This window comes from Limanda limanda, chromosome 18 (assembly GCF_963576545.1).
Source record: "Limanda limanda chromosome 18, fLimLim1.1, whole genome shotgun sequence".
In the NCBI taxonomy this organism is placed as follows: Eukaryota; Metazoa; Chordata; class Actinopteri; order Pleuronectiformes; family Pleuronectidae; genus Limanda; species Limanda limanda.
In genome coordinates, this window is record NC_083653.1 from 1,415,758 (window position 1) to 1,434,458 (window position 18,701).

Consider the following 18,701-nt stretch of genomic DNA (forward strand, 5'->3'; position numbering starts at 1 on the left):
GTCTTAATGGTTATAATGGACCAGTCGCAGGCTGATATTATCAACCGTACAATTATGAGGTAGAACCACAGACAGACAGACAGGCAGGCAAGAGGGGCACATGTCTGGTTTAAACAGAGAGCAGACAAACAAGAGTGGTTCAAAGAACAACTTCTCCTGCTCATGCACACATTCAGATTATCAGGTCAGCAGATAAACAATGTTGAGTGAATGTTTTGGTTAATACAAACACTACGTTTCAGCTGGTGGTCTCCATGTGGCCAGAGACAAAGCTCAAATTCATTGCATTTAGCATTTTTTAAATTGTTTTTTAAAATGTCAAAATATCTTCATGATGTAAAACAGCCTTAGAACAAATAGGCCTCATGATGATGTTTACTATAAATTACATTTAAATATAGCAATTTTAATTCTATATATTTGTGGAATATGTATTATATGTGTTTTTATAGCTTGTGGTTACACTTTAATTTGAGAAGGCTTAATTCAATTTCTATCAGAAGGGTTTGATAACAACATCTTAGCATGTGGGCAGCTGTGGCTCAGGATGTAGAGCGGGTCGTCCACTAAGGGCAATTTGTGTTTCAGTGTCCTGCCACAGGACCACTCGGTTAGTGGACGATCCGCTCTACATCCTGAGCCTCGAAACACCCGCTGCTCACCTTGGGGTTCAGACCCTTCTCTTCTTCTTTCTGGGAGGCCCAGTCCGGCGTTCTTCGGTGGCAGGACCTGATTCACATTCCATTGAGACAACACTGTCCTCAAAATCAGCTTGAATCCTGGAATAAGTTGGTGACAGGAAGAGAAAGAGATACCAAAATTAATGGTGAATGGTTTTTATGTCCTTAAGCTGTGAGTAAACAAAACCCAGGAGTGACTCTTGTTGAGGGAAATCAATCTCTGTGATTTTACAACAAAACCTCATGTGTAGCAGTTGCATGCTGTTTGCATCTGTAAACCATGTGTGCAGAATCTCGTGTAATAACTAACTGAACCATAAACGTTTTACTATTGTTTCTGAAACGTCTAAGCTAGGGATGGGCATTCGATTAAATTGTCTTCATCGATCGTCGGGAGATTTAATGACGAATTTTCGATTAATCATTAATATTTTTATATTAAAATTCACTATTTATAGACCGTTAAAATGCAGTGAAAATAGAAAAAACACAGCGTGTTTCCTCATTGAGATCTTTATTACAAGATGAACAACTCTTGTGGCAGTTAAACGGATCCGTTCAATGTTACACTTGTAAATAAGCGCTGCTGTTCTCTTCAGCTCCGCTGAGAGAGCAGCTAGCCGCTGAGAGCTAGCTGGATTTCGTGGTTCTCGAACTCTTACTCCGGTTGTTGTCACGTTCTCACTCCCGGAACACCTCAACCAGACCGAAGGGACTAGCCTCCGCTAGCTCGGGGGGCTAGCTGCGGAGCTCGCCTTCATGTCCGCACTCTACGGGGAAGGGAACCCGGAGAGACCCGGGTCTGGGTGAGGGGTCCTGAGATTGAGAACGTAACAACAGCCGGACTGAGAGGTCGAGACCCGTCAAATCCAGTTAGCTCTCAGCGGCTAGCTGCTGCTCTTTCAGCGGGGCTTGAAGAGTACAACTCCGGGCTGCTGCCTCCAGCTGCTAACATCCTCATGTGCTGCGTTCAGGCAACTCGGATATTCCGACCTCCTACTTGAAGAAGAGCAGCGGACTCCTCATGCGCTCATGGAGACGTATAGATTCACAGTGTTGGCAGTGAACGCAACAGAATTTTCAGAAATTTGTAATGATCAATTAATCGATCGTCGATTAATTATGCCCATCCCTAGTCTAAGCTTACCCCTCTGCTTCACAACATTCCCAGAGCTTTTCTTACGCTGGTGTGGAGCTAATTTCATGGAATTGTAACTTCCTTGGAAGATTAAGAGATGATAGAGATGAGATGAGGGCTGGACAGGAAATTGAGCACCTGGGAACTCACAGCTGGAACTACTGAGTAACAGCTGCATGTGTGTGTGTTTAAATGAGCAGTGGTGATGTGTGGGAAAGAGCAAACTTCAGAAGAGGAGTGGTGAGAAGAAAGGATGGTATCTAACACGGAACATACATGGAAACGGAGCAAAAGTGAACACTTACATGGAAATTGAAACAGTTGTCCTGGAGAGAATACAGAGTCGAAGCATATCCTGAACCGTAGGAGAAAAGTCCTATTCTTTGTCCTGCGATCTTCGACAGTGGGGCTCTGTAACACAAGGCAACAAACTCACTGTCACACTGATTCAATCAGACAGACATATTTCCGTAGCGCCATCCAGCTGGTGATGTACCCAGGAACCTCCAGATCTCCAGTCTCTAAAAAAGTAAGCGATGGTCGTCACTAACATGTAGCCAACAGCGAACGCTAAACACGTGCCTGAAGATGAGTAGAGGACTCGCACGTTGCCGGTGAAGATCTCAGCTCCTGCACGCAGGGAGAAAGGAATACAATCCTTGTGATGAGTGTCGAACAGGGAAGAGAAATGCACCAAGTTATTTACACATGCATTGTAAATCTTGAAAGTGCGTGACAATAGATGAGAAGTTTATATTTATCAAGCATCAAAGCAGCTATAAAGTTAGACACCTGCCCCAAACCATTCATGAAGAGCAGGATGATTAACATTATCCATGATTGCGAGTAGCTCAGAATGAATTAAAACCGTCTGATCATACACCAGATGCAGGCCATCCAGTGTGCCAGCAGCGCAAACACGGACATTAATAATGTCACCAATCATCCCAGACCTGTTATTGCTCAATCTCGTGTGGCTAAATTCCACTTGTCCCTCTTATAAGTTGGACGCCAACCGCACGGGGCCGCATAACTAGTTAGCATGCCAGAGTCTCGAAGTTATACAAATTTAAAAAGCCTTTCTAAAATGTTGTCATTGTCGTTTTGAACTCTTTTTTTTTTTTTTTTTAAGTATCGGTTCAGGCACCAGTATCGGGGAAAAAAACAAACGATACCCAATATTTAGAAACGTCGTGCCAGGGCTTCCAGACTCAATCTAAATTGACCTGTTACCTGACTAAGCAACGGACCCTCCCTCGGACGAGTGGAGAGAAATAAGCATAATAGATGCTTTGTTACTGTTCTTGTAGCTGTATTTTCAGCCTTCTATAGTAAATGTCCCCGTAACTGTAATTTCCGTGTGTTATAACTGTAGTATTATCCGTTTAGGAGCACCACCGGAGGTCCTTGGATGGCCCGTGCATTACACATTGTTCCCGCAGGGTTTTAAAAAGTCTTAAATTTAATCATCGGAATTTTAGGCCTAAAAAAGACTTAAAAAGTTTTAAATTTGATTTAGCTAGGTCTTAAAAATGAATTGATCTCCAGTCACTATCATGTAGTAGGTAGCCACAAATACTAGCTTCCTTAAAGTGGGTGCAACTTACCTCCAGAGGGGGATGTAGATCAGACAAGGCAGCGCCAAAGCCATTGTGACATAGCGCCAGTATTCCCGGAGAAGAAAGAGCCAAGCAGACTTCCCAGGAAATACACTGTGGTGGTAAACGGCTGCTTCCACATTTGTGTCCTGAAATTCAAACAAATAACATGTAACTTGACATGTAAGTTAAAACAATCACAGTTTATCTATACGAACTTTGTTTGAAGTCACAATTTGACTTAAATAAATAAATACATCACTTAAGTCCAATAAAATATAATATATTCATAGATACACGGTATCATGAATGATAATATATATAAATAAGTTTGGTTTTAGTCACAGTTATAGAATTAAAGGATCACAGTGGAAGAGACAAGGGGGAGGAGTCTGTGAGAGGCAGCCTATAAATAGAGGAGCTCTCAGGCTCCTCACTCACTCTTGCTCTGAACGTTGTAGTGGAAGGACCTCACAGCTCTGATAGAAACAATTTGCTTTTTCAGGTGCCTAACCTAGTAAGACCTGAAGAAGACCCAAGAGTGTCTTATGACACCTTCACGTGTTTTCAGTTTTTGATTTTATTTTCAGTTTCTTTGAGTTATTCTGTTTTTGATTTCATTTCATGCTAACAATAATGGTTCCAAGTTGCATTCTGCGCTTTCTCAAGTATTCTCCTCTCCTCACAACACCTGAGGGTTGTCCTGTCGTGCGGGCAGCGCCATCAGTTGTGATACCGACGCACATGTCCCAGCTTCGTCCCAATGAACTCAAATACAAGTCCACAGAGCTGCGATTTTTTCTTTAAAAAAATGATACTACTATATAGGAACATTGCGGGTGAGACATTTAAAAAAAATCATTGATCATGACCAGACTGATTCTATACATCTATACTGTTAAGCTAAGCTTACTAGTGAGGTTGCTGTACTGAGGAAAGCTTCAGGGGCCTATAGATCATCACTTAATATGGTACCTGGAAAATCAGGAGGTAGCATGGAATTTTTTTTCAAGGCAAGCGTGGGAACCCTGACCTTTTCCGGGCCGAGTGGAAAGTCAAGGAAAACACACAAACAGACACACACACAAACCTTGGTCCTCATGAAGACAGAATCTTTGCACATGCACGTGACACACACCTGAACCACTTGTATTTCTTTAGATTTTCCACCACTTTGTCGATGTTCCACAGTTCACTGCGGTGTAAAGTTTTCGTAAACACCACCTGAGGGATATGAAACCACAACTGTATTTTATATGTGTAAGACAAAAATAGACTTTACAGATGCACACACAGGTCAAAATGATCTCTTGAGCAGCGGCTCTAACATAACTACATCCAGTGTGTAGGAACTGTTATGGTGTGATAAAGATGTGACAGATGTGTCCTGAATGGATCTGATCCAGAATTAGATCATAAACGTTTAAGAATCCAAGGCCACAAGCATTTTCTGATTGTTTATCCTTCAACAAAGAGGATCTGCTTCGAACCCAGTCTGTGGGTTCGTTTCTCAGCAGGATTACGCAAAAACGACCACATGGATTTCTACGTTGTTCGAAGGACGGTACATGTTCTAAGGAAGAACCCAATTCATTTTGGCGCACGGCAAATCAAAGGGGCATATGTAGAAAAAAAATGTAATCACTTCTCTGACATTGCAAGATTGAGCTATTTTTCTGACATTTTCACTGATTTTCAGGAAATAATTTATGAATCTTGAGACAAATCAGGCACGTTTAGGGAACTGACGTATATGATGCAATTTTATTTGAGGGGACTCTTGAGCCTCAGTAGAGGTATTGGCTCTACTGAGTGCCATCGAAATTCCATTTACACAGAGACCGTGGAAAAATAGTCACTGGAAATAACTTATAAAAAAGTAAATAAGAAGAAAAAAGCTAAACACATTTTAAACATATGTCCAGCTGAATAGAACTCAATAGAAAAAGTGGATAACAAACTGCTCCAAAAACCTTATTGTAGGATTGTGTGAAAGAAGTTTCCTTAAATACAGAAAAGGAAATGCACTATATTATCAAATCCCTATTTCAAAGCTCTTAGCTCAACAATCTCAGTGATTGATAGCTCATGGTTGATAGTTTGGACTAATTTGTGGTTTGTATTTCAGTGTATTACAGTCGAATTTTCTTAATTTGAGATCTTAGTTGCTGAATGTGTGTGAGTCACCTCTTTCTGTGAACTGAGTCGACGTGATCGACGGACAGATGTCCCCTGGGAAATGTCCATTGGGCTGGTATTCATCAATTGTCCTTGAATCCTGGAATAAGTTGGTGACAGGAAGAGAAAGAGATACCAAAATTAATGGTGAATGATTTTTATGTGCTTAAGCTGTGAGTAAACAAAACCCGGGAGTGACTCTTGTTGAGGGAAATCAATCTCTGTGATTTTACAACAAAACCTCATGTGTAGCAGTTGCATGCTGTTTGCATCTGTAAACCATGTGTGCAGAATCTCGTGTAGAAACTAACTGAACCATAAACGTTTTACTATTGTTTCTGAAACGTCTAAGCTTACCCCTCTGCTTCACAACATTCCCAGAGCTTTTCTTACGCTGGTGTGGAGCTGAAATTAATATCATGGAAGTGTAACTTTAATACACTTCATTTAATTAAGGCTGCCACTAACGACTATTTTTCTATCGATTAATCGGACGACTATTTTATCGATTAGTCGAAACCATTAATTTTCCTCAAAAAAAATCAAATTGACCATTTCATTTAAGTTAATTTTATTTTGACAACAACAAACTATGTCATTGTATAATGCAGCACAAAACAAAATGTAAAAACTCTAGGTTTAAACTAGCAACTCCAACGTGATAAAAATAAATAAAAAAGAGGGCTTATAAGTTGAGTCAGCAGTGCAACTCAAAAAGATATCAAAGTTTCTATTTAACCCCTTATCAAAATAAAAAAGTTAGGTCTGCATATTAAACAAAGTGCAACATGTTTAAAGTATAAGAAACAATGGTGTCCAGCTCAAAATCCGACTGAAACGTCAGTTAGACATGTGTCAGCATGTCCACATGTTCTGAACTCATTCCTGCACTATTACCACCTTCACCTTTTCGGCGCTGAGTGGAAAGTCAGGGAAAACACACAAACAGACACACACACAAACCTTGGTCCTCATAAAGACAGAATCTTTGCAAATGCACATGACACATACCTCACTGTAGAGAAGGATCTGAGCAGCCGCACCAGAGATTTCGCAAAAATTGAGTTGGTTAGCAGGGAGAGGTCTCTCATCTCCAGAACAAGCTGCACCTGAGGGATATGAAACCACAACTCTATTTTATATGTGTAAGACAAAAATAGACTTCCCAGACCTGTTATTGCTCAATCTCGTGTGGCTAAATTCCACTTGTCCCTCTTATAAGTTGGACGCCAACCGCACGGGGCCGCATAACTAGTTAGCATGCCAGAGTCTCGAAGTTATACAAATTTAAAAAGCCTTTCTAAAATGTTGTCATTGTCGTTTTGAACTCTTTTTTTAATTTTTTTTAAGTATCGGTTCAGGCACCGGTATCGGGGAAAAAAACAAACGATACCCAATATTTAGAAACGTCGTGCCAGGGCTTCCAGACTCAATCTAAATTGACCTGTTACCTGACTAAGCAACGGACCCTCCCTCGGACGAGTGGAGAGAAATAAGCATAATAGATGCTTTGTTACTGTTCTTGTAGCTGTATTTTCAGCCTTCTATAGTAAATGTCCCCGTAACTGTAATTTCCGTGTGTTATAACTGTAGTATTATCCGTTTAGGAGCACCACCGGAGGTCCTTGGATGGCCCGTGCATTACACATTGTTCCCGCAGGGTTTTAAAAAGTCTTAAATTTAATCATCGGAATTTTAGGCCTAAAAAAGACTTAAAAAGTTTTAAATTTGATTTAGCTAGGTCTTAAAAATGAATTGATCTCCAGTCACTATCATGTAGTAGGTAACCACAAATACTAGCTTCCTTAAAGTGGGTGCAACTTACCTCCAGAGGGGGATGTAGATCAGACAAGGCAGCGCCAAAGCCATTGTGACATAGCGCCAGTATTCCCGGAGAAGAAAGAGCCAAGCAGACTTCCCAGGAAATACACTGTGGTGGTAAACGGCTGCTTCCACATTTGTGTCCTGAAATTCAAACAAATAACATGTAACTTGACATGTAAGTTAAAACAATCACAGTTTATCTATACGAACTTTGTTTGAAGTCACAATTTGACTTAAATAAATAAATACATCACTTAAGTCCAATAAAATATAATATATTCATAGATACACGGTATCATGAATGATAATATATATAAATAAGTTTGGTTTTAGTCACAGTTATAGAATTAAAGGATCACAGTGGAAGAGACAAGGGGGAGGAGTCTGTGAGAGGCAGCCTATAAATAGAGGAGCTCTCAGGCTCCTCACTCACTCTTGCTCTGAACGTTGTAGTGGAAGGACCTCGCAGCTCTGATAGAAACTGTTTGCTTTTTCAGGTGCCTAACCTAGTAAGACCTGAAGAAGACCCAAGAGTGTCTTATGACACCTTCACGTGTTTTCAGTTTTTGATTTTATTTTCAGTTTCTTTGAGTTATTGTGTTTTTGATTTCATTTCATGCTAACAATAATGGTTCCAAGTTGCATTCTGCGCTTTCTCAAGTATTCTCCTCACAACACCTGAGGGTTGTCCTGTCGTGCGGGCAGCGCCATCAGTTGTGATACCGACGCACATGTCCCAGCTTCGTCCCAATGAACTCAAATACAAGTCCACAGAGCTGCGTTTTTTTCTTTAAAAAAATGATACTACTAAATAGGAACATTGCGGGTGAGACATTTAAAAAAAATCATTGATCATGACCAGACTGATTCTATACATCTATACTGTTAAGCTAAGCTTACTAGTGAGGTTGCTGTACTGAGGAAAGCTTCAGGGGCCTATAGATCATCACTTAATATGGTACCTGGAAAATCAGGAGGTAGCATGGAATTTTTTTTCAAGGCAAGCGTGGGAACCCTGACCTTTTCCGGGCCGAGTGGAAAGTCAAGGAAAACACACAAACAGACACACACACAAACCTTGGTCCTCATGAAGACAGAATCTTTGCACATGCACGTGACACACACCTGAACCACTTGTATTTCTTTAGATTTTCCACCACTTTGTCGATGTTCCACAGTTCACTGCTGTGTAAAGTTTTCGTAAACACCACCTGAGGGATATGAAACCACAACTGTATTTTATATGTGTAAGACAAAAACAGACTTTACAGATGCACACACAGGTCAAAATGATCTCTTGAGCAGCGGCTCTAACATAACTACATCCAGTGTGTAGGAACTGTTATGGTGTGATAAAGATGTGACAGATGTGTCCTGAATGGATCTGATCCAGAATTATATCATAAACGTTTAAGAATCCAAGGCCACAAGCATTTTCTGATTGTTTATCCTTCAACAAAGAGGATCTGCTTCGAACCCAGTCTGTGGGTTAGGTTAGACATTTTCACTGATTTTCAGGAAATAATTTATGAATCTTGAGACAAATCAGGCACGTTTAGGGAGGGGAAATAAATACGGATTTGTGGTCATGTTAAACACGCTGTATCCACACGTGCACTACAGCTGATATAAGTATAAGTGATGTCCATGCAGCACGAGGCAATATCACCGTTTAACATAGATAGCGTTAACTTGAGGGTGGAACACAACGAGTTCACAAGTTCAACCTGAACTTGTTCAACCTGAACTTGTGAACAGCGAAGTTTAACTATATAATTTGGGGTTAAAGGCTTTTTTTTTGTATCAGATCATCACTTTTGCGCCATAGCGGTCTCGTTGTGTTCCAGCCACACACGGGTCTCAAACACGTTAGCATATTATGCTAACCTAGCCCGTTAGCTTGCTAGCTCGGCGGCTCTATTCTCCGCTTTCTCTGGGATTCCCGATTGTGGACGCATCGGCGGCACACGCCGGTGTTTCGAGGTGTAAACCGAATCATGATGGCGCAGGGATGAGTTGGACAACTTCCGCCAGAACAAAAGCCGCTGCTCACCTGTTTGCTTGTGCTTGCCATGGCTGCGGTTATGCTGTGAGGCGCGCACACGGTCCAGGAAATAGACTGGACCCATCCAGTCTGTATACCAGACCCATGTCAGCTCAACCACGCGGGTCTATAATATGATGCGAAATGCTTTTAATAGTTTTTTTCAGATTCGTTATTATAACTATTGACACCAAATATATTGCTCAGTGTAGGTACTGAGGGGGTTGTTTTTGAGATATTATAATTAGGGTCCTACTGAAATTGTAAGGATTATTTTTTTCAGGCAAGTGAATTGGCTTTTTGTTGTTATACTTATAAAATTGGCAGGATTTCAATCACCTATTAATTGCAAAATATATTACACTATGTAAATTCTTCTGCGCAATGGGTTCTGCGCAGGATGTGCGCTCGTTTTTTTAAAATTTAAATTTTTTATTTTATTTAATTACATTTTTTATATATATATTTAATTTGAAATGGTTATGGTTCATTTTTGTTTTTGAATTTACACATTAGATATTGTGTAATGAATAGGTGGTTGAAGTCCTGCCAACATGACAGCCTGCCAAACTTACCCATGAGTTCGGACCCAGCTCCTGGGTCCACTGGTGTCCTGGTTCTGGCTCATCCCTGCGGCCCAGGGAGCGCATTTCTCCGCACTGGTTCAGGGATAAATGATGCTGGTCTTCACAGGTGACTGACCTACGCAAGCCTGTAGCCGCCGGATTATTATGATGTTATGATGTGTATTTACATTGTTTCTTCTTTTTTGTTTTTAATGTGTAAAGTGTCTTTGACCATTGTTAAAAGTGCTATTCAAACACAATGTATCATTATATCATTGTTATTAGCAGAATTAGGAAAAACACTGTTGATTTGCTACCGCAATGATACTGGACTTAAAGACACGGAAAATGCCAGCAAAAAATTGCAATACAAACAGACTCATCTCACCTTTTACTTTTTCATGCACAGAAATAGATTTTCAAAAAATATGCAATGACAAATTCATTTAAAAATCTATGACAAATAAATACTTTTATAAGAAATATGTAGAGAATCTGCTTTAAAGCACTAACAGATCCAGAAAGACAAAAATAAAGACAGCTTCGCTTTTGATGAACACACAGTAAGCCAAATGCTTTTAATTAACCACCACCAAAAAATGTTATGTATAATAAAAATCTTCCTAGTTTGATATCAGAATCTCCCACACAAACCAAACAATTTACAATTTACTCCTTCAGCTTGGTTTCTACAACAAGGTGTACGAGCAAAGCTATAGCACGAGATTAGGTTCAAACAGTAAGTCCAGGGGTTAATCATCAGCTCATGTTGTACCTGCCAGGCGACAACTGCAGTATCATACAGTCAGAACTCAAACCATCCTCTACAAAAGAAAATAACAAAACATTTATAACAATAAATACTGAGACAAAAAAGGAAACCAAATTCCGAGCTATGATTTATAGCATAGAAGTCAGAAGACAAGTCAGAGTATTGAGTAGTAACCGTGAGACACACTGGAAGCAGTGATTTGAGATTAACTGATTTCTAATGAGCCAATCTATGCCTTTTATTTAGCAACAGAGAGGCTCTAGTCCGCTCTAGTCCGATGTCTTCAGCGTAAAACATTGTTGTTCTACATCGTCAGCAGCCAATCATTTGAAATGCAGGTCGCAATCCCACATTCATGTGACTCTGGCTTTGCACTCTCCTTCAACGTGAGTTTACGCTCTATATTAAGACTGTCTGGCATCCAAAAGTGCAAGTATTCTCCATCAGTTCGGATATGGCCGAGGGGCAGGAGTCAACATTAAAATAAGACCAAAAAGGATATTACAACAGTAACAACTTAATACTCACGTAGAAAATATTTTCCCATGCATAATCCATGTAATCAGCCAGTTCACACTGTTAGCTATTGCACCATGTGGATTACAGCTGGCACTAAAGCAACACTTACATTGGATGTATGCTACAGGGCTTTGGCTACTTCAGTGGGAACATCTCCTGCAAAAAAAGTCCTTCAAGTTCAATCAAAGTTTAGACTATGTTGTTCAAATATAAAAAAAGATCACTTCAAATGTTCCCATAAAACGTCTGATACAACCCTTTCTTTTGACTTCTGAGCTGCACTAATACAGTCATTCATTAGTTGAGTCTTGTAGCGTCTGGTCATCCTACAGCAGAGGGCAGGGGGATATAGAGCGCCCCATCGGTCAGCAGGAGGGAAATCATTCACCTCCCCGACCTCTGTGAGCAGCTGCTCTCCCAATGTGAACGTCAGCTTGTATCTCATCCGAACCTTCTCCTGCAAAACACACACATAGAGTTTGGCATCTTGCTGGAATATACAAGATCTTGAGCACAGGCAGTCACTAACTAGGTTTATATAGAGACTTGACCTTATTCAGAACAAGACATTTCATGTATGATGATGTGCTAATATTGGTGCTAATGTCAATACATCATCAAAACATGCTGCTTGTCATGTTAAACCAAAAAGTGGTTATACTGTGCTGAACTGTATGATCTCAAACACAGACTCGGAGTATGTGAGTGTTCTGTCAATTAACAAATGAGATTTAATGCATTCATAAATACTATATTTAGGGCTGGGCAACGATTAAAAGTTTTAATCGCGATTAATCGCATGATTTCCCTGATTAATCACGATTAATCGCATTTGTATACGCAAAATCCAATAATGAATTAAAAAGTAGTGTATAGCGCTATATTCTGACTTTAAACTCAGATTTCTGACTTTTCTCAGAATTCTGACTTTAAACTCAGAATTCTGACTTATAACTCAGAATTCTGACTTTTTTCTCAGAATTCTGACTTTAATCTCGGAATTCTGAGTTTAAACTCAGAACTCACTTGTTTTTTTCCACAGTGGCCCTAATCCTCTTCCGTAATTACTAGAGTTATCCCATTCATAATTATTTTCTTATGTAAAATTATTCTGAACTACCGGGCAGTCAAGCTGCAATGGTTTAGTAAGGGAATCGAAACCAAAATGCCAAACATTTGCAGGTCCCAGTTTCTCATGTATGATGATTGGATTTGATAGATCGACAGTTCAGACAAAACAAGACATTGTCAAGATGTCACGTTGGTCTTTGGGAAATTCTAAAATCGATTATTTGAAAAAAATAATCATCCCATTAATCAATAAGCAGAATAATAATTAGCCGGAACCCTCAACTATTGCATTCGCAAATTATACTAAATGCCAACATTATGTCTTCTCTGCTTCAGTGCTAGCTCATGGAATTTATTTACTTCCCTTTTCTCCATGGACTTGAAATCTGACACATTGTTACTTCCTTTGTATTTTTGTCTCGACAAAAAACACTTTTAGTACACAAACTAGTTTAAAGCCTTTTTCCTGGAACTCACTTGGTTTGATGGCATCCAAGGGGACAAAGACATGGGACACTTCCTGTCCCCGGCCTGGACTGGCCTGGCTCAGAGGGAGGATGGGGGACAGAGACCGTAACAAGGGGCTGTCATCTGCCTGACTCCTGGCGGGTGGTACAGATCCGGGGTGGTGATGATGCAGTGACCTACAGCTCTGGTTCTCAAACTCTTTTCAACAATGTTCCCTCTTTGAAATATGTTTTCAACAAGTGCAACACAGCATCAGTATCGATGTTTCTCACCAGAGCAATAAGCTGTGTCTTTCCACTGACGTCTGTCCATTCATCCAGCTGCAGTGAAAATGCTTCAGCAAGTTTTTACACAACTTCATCAACAATGTCTGTTCCATCGTTTCTATTCTGCAGCAACGGTGTCATTTGACAAAGGCCCAGTTTAGAGCTGATCTGCTGTGTTTGTGTCCAGCTTGGTCTCGGTCAGTGCAGCAGCAGCTGGAAGCAGCAGCTCCTCAGCTGTGGTGAAAGGCCTTTTGGCTTCAGCATGAGAAGCCTCCAGTGCTGTGGCTGATGTGGTGGAGACTGTTCACATCGTTTCCTGTGAAACTATGAAGTCAGACTGTTTCTTCTTGAGAAACTCTGGTGTCTAACCGACATGACACTGATGTGTTGTGCTGAGATGTTGCTGCAGCTGCGCTGGCTTCATGCAACTGTTTGATAACTTTTCCTCACAGAAAATGCACAATGCTTTGGGCTGATTGCAGCTTGTTGAAGTAAATCCCATTAAAACGGGAAATGATTCCATTAAAAGTAGGAATATTTAATATGAAATGTGATCATTGAACTTACATCTACATTTTTATTGAACTAATATTTATCTTACATTTAAAAAATACATTTCTAGTACCTAATGCAGTACTCCAAAGTATCCCTAGGGGTACTAGCACCCCCACTAGAGAATCACTGACCTCCAGCAGTGTGAAGTTCTCTTCTTCTGCTGGAGCCTCCAGTGACGTCCACGCCAGCGTCAACAAGCCCAAACCAAACAGAGACCACAGCACCTGAGAGACATTTACCTGCTTTGTGTCTTCACTCATCCCAGAAGACCAAGAATAAAGGACACCGACGGTTTGATCTGCAGTTATTTATCCAGACATGAACCAACATTTACTTGAATCTCTGCTGTATCTGTTTTCTTTTAACATTTCATTTCCATGATAATGTTCAACAATTCATGTACAAGACCTTCTGTGCAGAGGGGGGGTGGGTGTAAGGTAACTAGTTGGTCAACGTGAGAAACAGGAACCTCACGTTCATGTCACTGTTTCTCCTGAATTCATGTGATAAATGGTGTATTTTCTTTTGTAGAGTTTATTATTTACTTTATAACCAGACCCAAGGTCAGATTCTTGTTGAGTTTAATGCTGATTTTGTTGCATCTTTGTTTGTGTGTTAACAACAGATTTCATTATAAAGACTGGAGACATTTCTTTCTTTCTTCATTTCTCTCTTTCTCAGTAAATGAGAAGGAAGTGGGAGCAGCTTCTCGTTTCTACTGAAGAAACCGTGATGCTCGTCACACTGAATGATGTGTTCATATCTCTTCAGACACAGTGAAGTTAAAGATGTGACCATATGTGACAACGACTCTGAGACATGACGGACGGTTACTTCTTCATTTACTTTATTGGTCCACAGGCAAACTAAGTTCAATCCACAGCTGGAAACCACAGAATCACATTTGATTCACGTGAACATTTTGAAGCCCAAGTCAATAATGTTATTAAATCTTATTACAGAAAAATCCTCCGTGTACATGTGACCTGAACAAATGGTTAAATAGCTCTTGACTCCTTGTGTTTGAATATGAACCTGAATAAGTTACATCAATTCAGTAACTTCAAGATAAGTTTGCAATTTGTTATTGTTTTTTTAACAAAGGATTAAAACAATAAACATAAGACAGAAATTCCATCTCGACCACCTGTAAAATATAAAAGTCCAGATGTGAAGCTGCTCCAGAGGTGACGTGTGTCGTCCTTTATTTGGACTGAATCTCCTGATGTTTGCATCACTCATGTGAATGATGACAAGTGTCTGAATCTAAAAGTCTCCTGCTGCACATTAGTTCATCGTAACATATTCACACAGTCTCTGGTCGACGGGGGAAAGTCGGTGCTGATGGATATTTTCTCTACATGCAACTAGCACATGACCACAGAGGAGACATGTCACTGAGGGGAAGTGATCAACAGGAAGTAAACGCCACATTGCACTTTTTACTAAGAACCGAGAAGCAGAGGAGAGAAAGAAGAAGAATGGATGAAATCAAACGGATTAAAATGTCTTTACATCTGCTACTGCTGCTGATTCCGTTTACAGGTGAGAATAAATACACTTACACAACTTTACCAGTGTGAATAATAAGAATAACACCAGATTGTTTGTGTTTGCTTTTAAAAGTGAAGAGTTTCACTGATGTGTTGTGGCACAAGTCTGGCTCATTCAGGGGACTGATACTTATGAGGACTCTGATATTGTAGTTGTGTATATTTGTGTACTGGATCATTCCTCATATTTTGATCTGCCCATTAACTCACAGTTTAACTGGTTAGATTTGGAGGTTAAAGGTCAAGGTTTCAGGTTTTTGGCCTCTCGCACATCTCAAGTCTGAATTTCTTCAGATTCTGACCAGTTGTCTCCTCCAATGAAAACTTAACGGATTCGATTTCAGTGATCAAGTGTCAGAGTGACCTCATGAGCAGGAGCGGTTTTGGGCACGGGCGAAGCGGGCAGCCGCCCCCACTCATTCGCTCAGAGAGACACAGTGAGATCAGAGCTCGTTCCCGTGAAGCAGCCGGTCAGTGACAAACAAGACACAGAGTTCAAACACCAAGTTGAAAAGAAAGTAGGATGAAGCCTGTCCTGCTCTTGGTTCACAGTGAATGAAGGAGGACATGAGGAGAGACCAGTGTGGATCTTAGGTCTGAAACTCTGGCAGCTGACAGTATGAGACCCAACGAATTAACAAGACTCTTAGAAACATTACATTCCAGTCACATGCATGTGTTCTTTTTGGTTGAGCTTTATCATCGTTGTAACAAACTGATAATAATTTAATTTATTTTGTCTCTATTTTTGAAAGAGTACAGACCGATGGAGGAATGTACTGATAAATGTCACCAAAAGAACTTCAATTAAGTTGAATTTAAGCAAAGTTATTGCACTATTCTTTGAAAAAAGTGGCAAATGTCACAAAAAGTTGTTTGGAAAATGTCAGAAATTCCTGAAAGTAATGTGAATTTAATGTTCATGTGTATTTTATGTAAATACACATGTTAAACTTGGCCCATTTTGTCATAATTGTGTTGGGGCAGGGGAGAGGATGGGGCATGAACAATACGATGATGTGGTCACCGAGGGCAACGTGAAGTGGTTTAGTCTGAACTTCTGGACGAGTGACAGTGTTGGGGGAGGGGACATGTGTTGATTGTCGAGTGCAACTGTGCAAAATAAGCACAGAGATGGACAGGAAAAGGCCAAAGCCGGCAGGGGCCCAATTTAGAGAAATGATTACGGTATCCATGTCATGACTGAAGGGCTAATGCTAATTGGTGGGTTTAACTCTTACGTTTGTTAGCATTGCTATGAAGCCGGCTATTGCTTATACAACAATGATTTGGTTTTATTGAAGGATTTGTGCAATTGATCAATTTAAGTTTCTCTTATATTGTTATAATTTAGAAAAGAAAAAAATTAAGAATTTTTTCTTTCGGGGGGGGGGGGGGGGGGGGGTGCGCTTGGAGGGGGTCTCGCCCGGGGCGCAATTCCATGTAGAACCGCCCCTGCTCATGAGTCTGGAGACAAAAGTACATAGACTGGAACTGGACTGGTTGGCTGAGGCGTTCAAATGCAGGGAGAAAAGTGTAGTTGATGTTTTTCAGGTTTATCTTGTCAGTCAAGCTCCATTTTGTCTTATTTTACAAAGTTATGTCTAAAAGAATCCTCACATTCAGAAGTGTGTGAAAATATGAGTCTTTTTCTTGGTTTAGTTTAATTGTTGCTGTCTCTCTCTCATTTCCTCCACAGTGCTCGCTGACCAATATTCCATCATCATCATCAGAGCTGGAGCTGAAGTCACTTTGCCTTGTGACAAGATGAGAGATGATCATGTGAACTGTGGAGCTACTGAGTGGTTCTTCAGTGATTCACCGGAGACTGGAGCAGTAAACCTGTTTGTAAACAGGCAGCTCGACACATCTGTGATTTCCAAATCTAAAGCAGACAGACTACGTCTTGCTGCAAACTGTTCTCTGGTTATTAGGGAGGTCACAGCTGAAGATGCTGGTGTATACACCTGCAGACAGTTTGACCTGACAACACAAACATATGAAGATCAAAGGGTTTATCTCTCTGTTGTCAACGGTGAGTAAAAGAGTCTCTTCATAAAAACATTATGATAATTCTGATCATTCTGATGGACATAGTTTCATTCATGTTATCTTTCTCTCACAATATCTCCATCATCACCAGTGACTGAGCAGAAGAGAACTGATGAGGTGACGTTGAGCTGCTCTGTGTGGACATATGGAACCTGCAGTGAAGTGAAGTGGCTGTTTATGAATATGGATGTGACTGAAAACAACAAAGACCTGAAGACATCACAGTCTTCCTGTTCGGCCAATGTGAGCTTCTCAAAATCCCATTTTGATCACAAGATGAAGAACTATAGCTCATTAACATGTAAAGTGGATGATGATTACAAAGAGGAAAAGTTTTCCTTCATCCCTCCGTCATCAGGTGAGAAAACACAGAACACGATGAACTGCTCCTGATCCAATGAATTCCATTTGTTAATACATTTCTTTTTCTGAAGAAGGAAAGAACGAACCAGCTCCAGGAAACAAAGAGATGACAACAGGTACTGAATATTCACTGCACCTCTCATTCATCTCTGTGCTGCTGCCTGTTGATGGATTTAATGTTAACAACATGTGTAAATACAGGAAGTTGGACTGAACAGGAAACTAAAGCTCTGGTCATTCTGTTCACAGATTGGTGGTGGTACATTCGTCTGGTTGTGGGTTTTGCATCAATCGTATCATTGGTTGTGATTCTCATCAGATGCAGAAGAAACAAGGTGGGAACATTCACAGATGAAACTAACATGTCACTTATAGAGTTTATACCTCAACCCAGTTTTTATTTATCTTGTAATAACGCCATGAAATAATGATGTCATCATAAGCTCTAAAGTTTTAATGTGAAAGTTAAAGTTATGGATGTTTCTTTGTGTTTTAATACATGTTGTTATGCTGTGATGGTTTTGTTAGCACTGCATTAGGTTATTTGACTTTTTAATAACTTTTTGCATTGTGATGTCTGTCGGTCACTATGGTAACCGTGCTACATCCTGACCTGCGGTGTAACACATCCTATTGTGTCTTTTTTTAAACCCATTTTTATCATACTTCCTCATCTACATTTGTATTTGTTGTGTTCTGTGAAGCACATTGAACTACACTAACCTGATGAAAGGTGCTATACAGATGATTGATTGATTGATTGATTGATTGATTGATTGATTGATTGATTGATTGTATATCCTACAGATCCAGGGTGGTGATGTTGCAGTGGCCTTCAGCACTGTGGAAGCTCCCTCCTCTTCTACTGGACCCTCAGCTGATCCCAGCAGCCTCTATGAGAACGTCACAATCATACAATAGTAGAGTCACATTTGACATCGATATATTTATATCAGGAATCATTTGCTAAAACTTTCTGCTGTGAAAACAAAGTCACTTGTAATAATGTGATTCTCATTAGATAGAAAAGAAACAAAGGTGTGAACATTCCCAG

General features: G+C 40.2%; 1 pseudogene; it reads right to left on the minus strand.

The window, feature by feature from the left end:
• Positions 1–611: 611 nt before the first annotated feature.
• The window catches only part of LOC133024793 (ADP-ribosylation factor-binding protein GGA3-like), a 55,502-nt pseudogene continuing 37,412 nt past the window's right edge, over positions 612–18,701 (minus strand).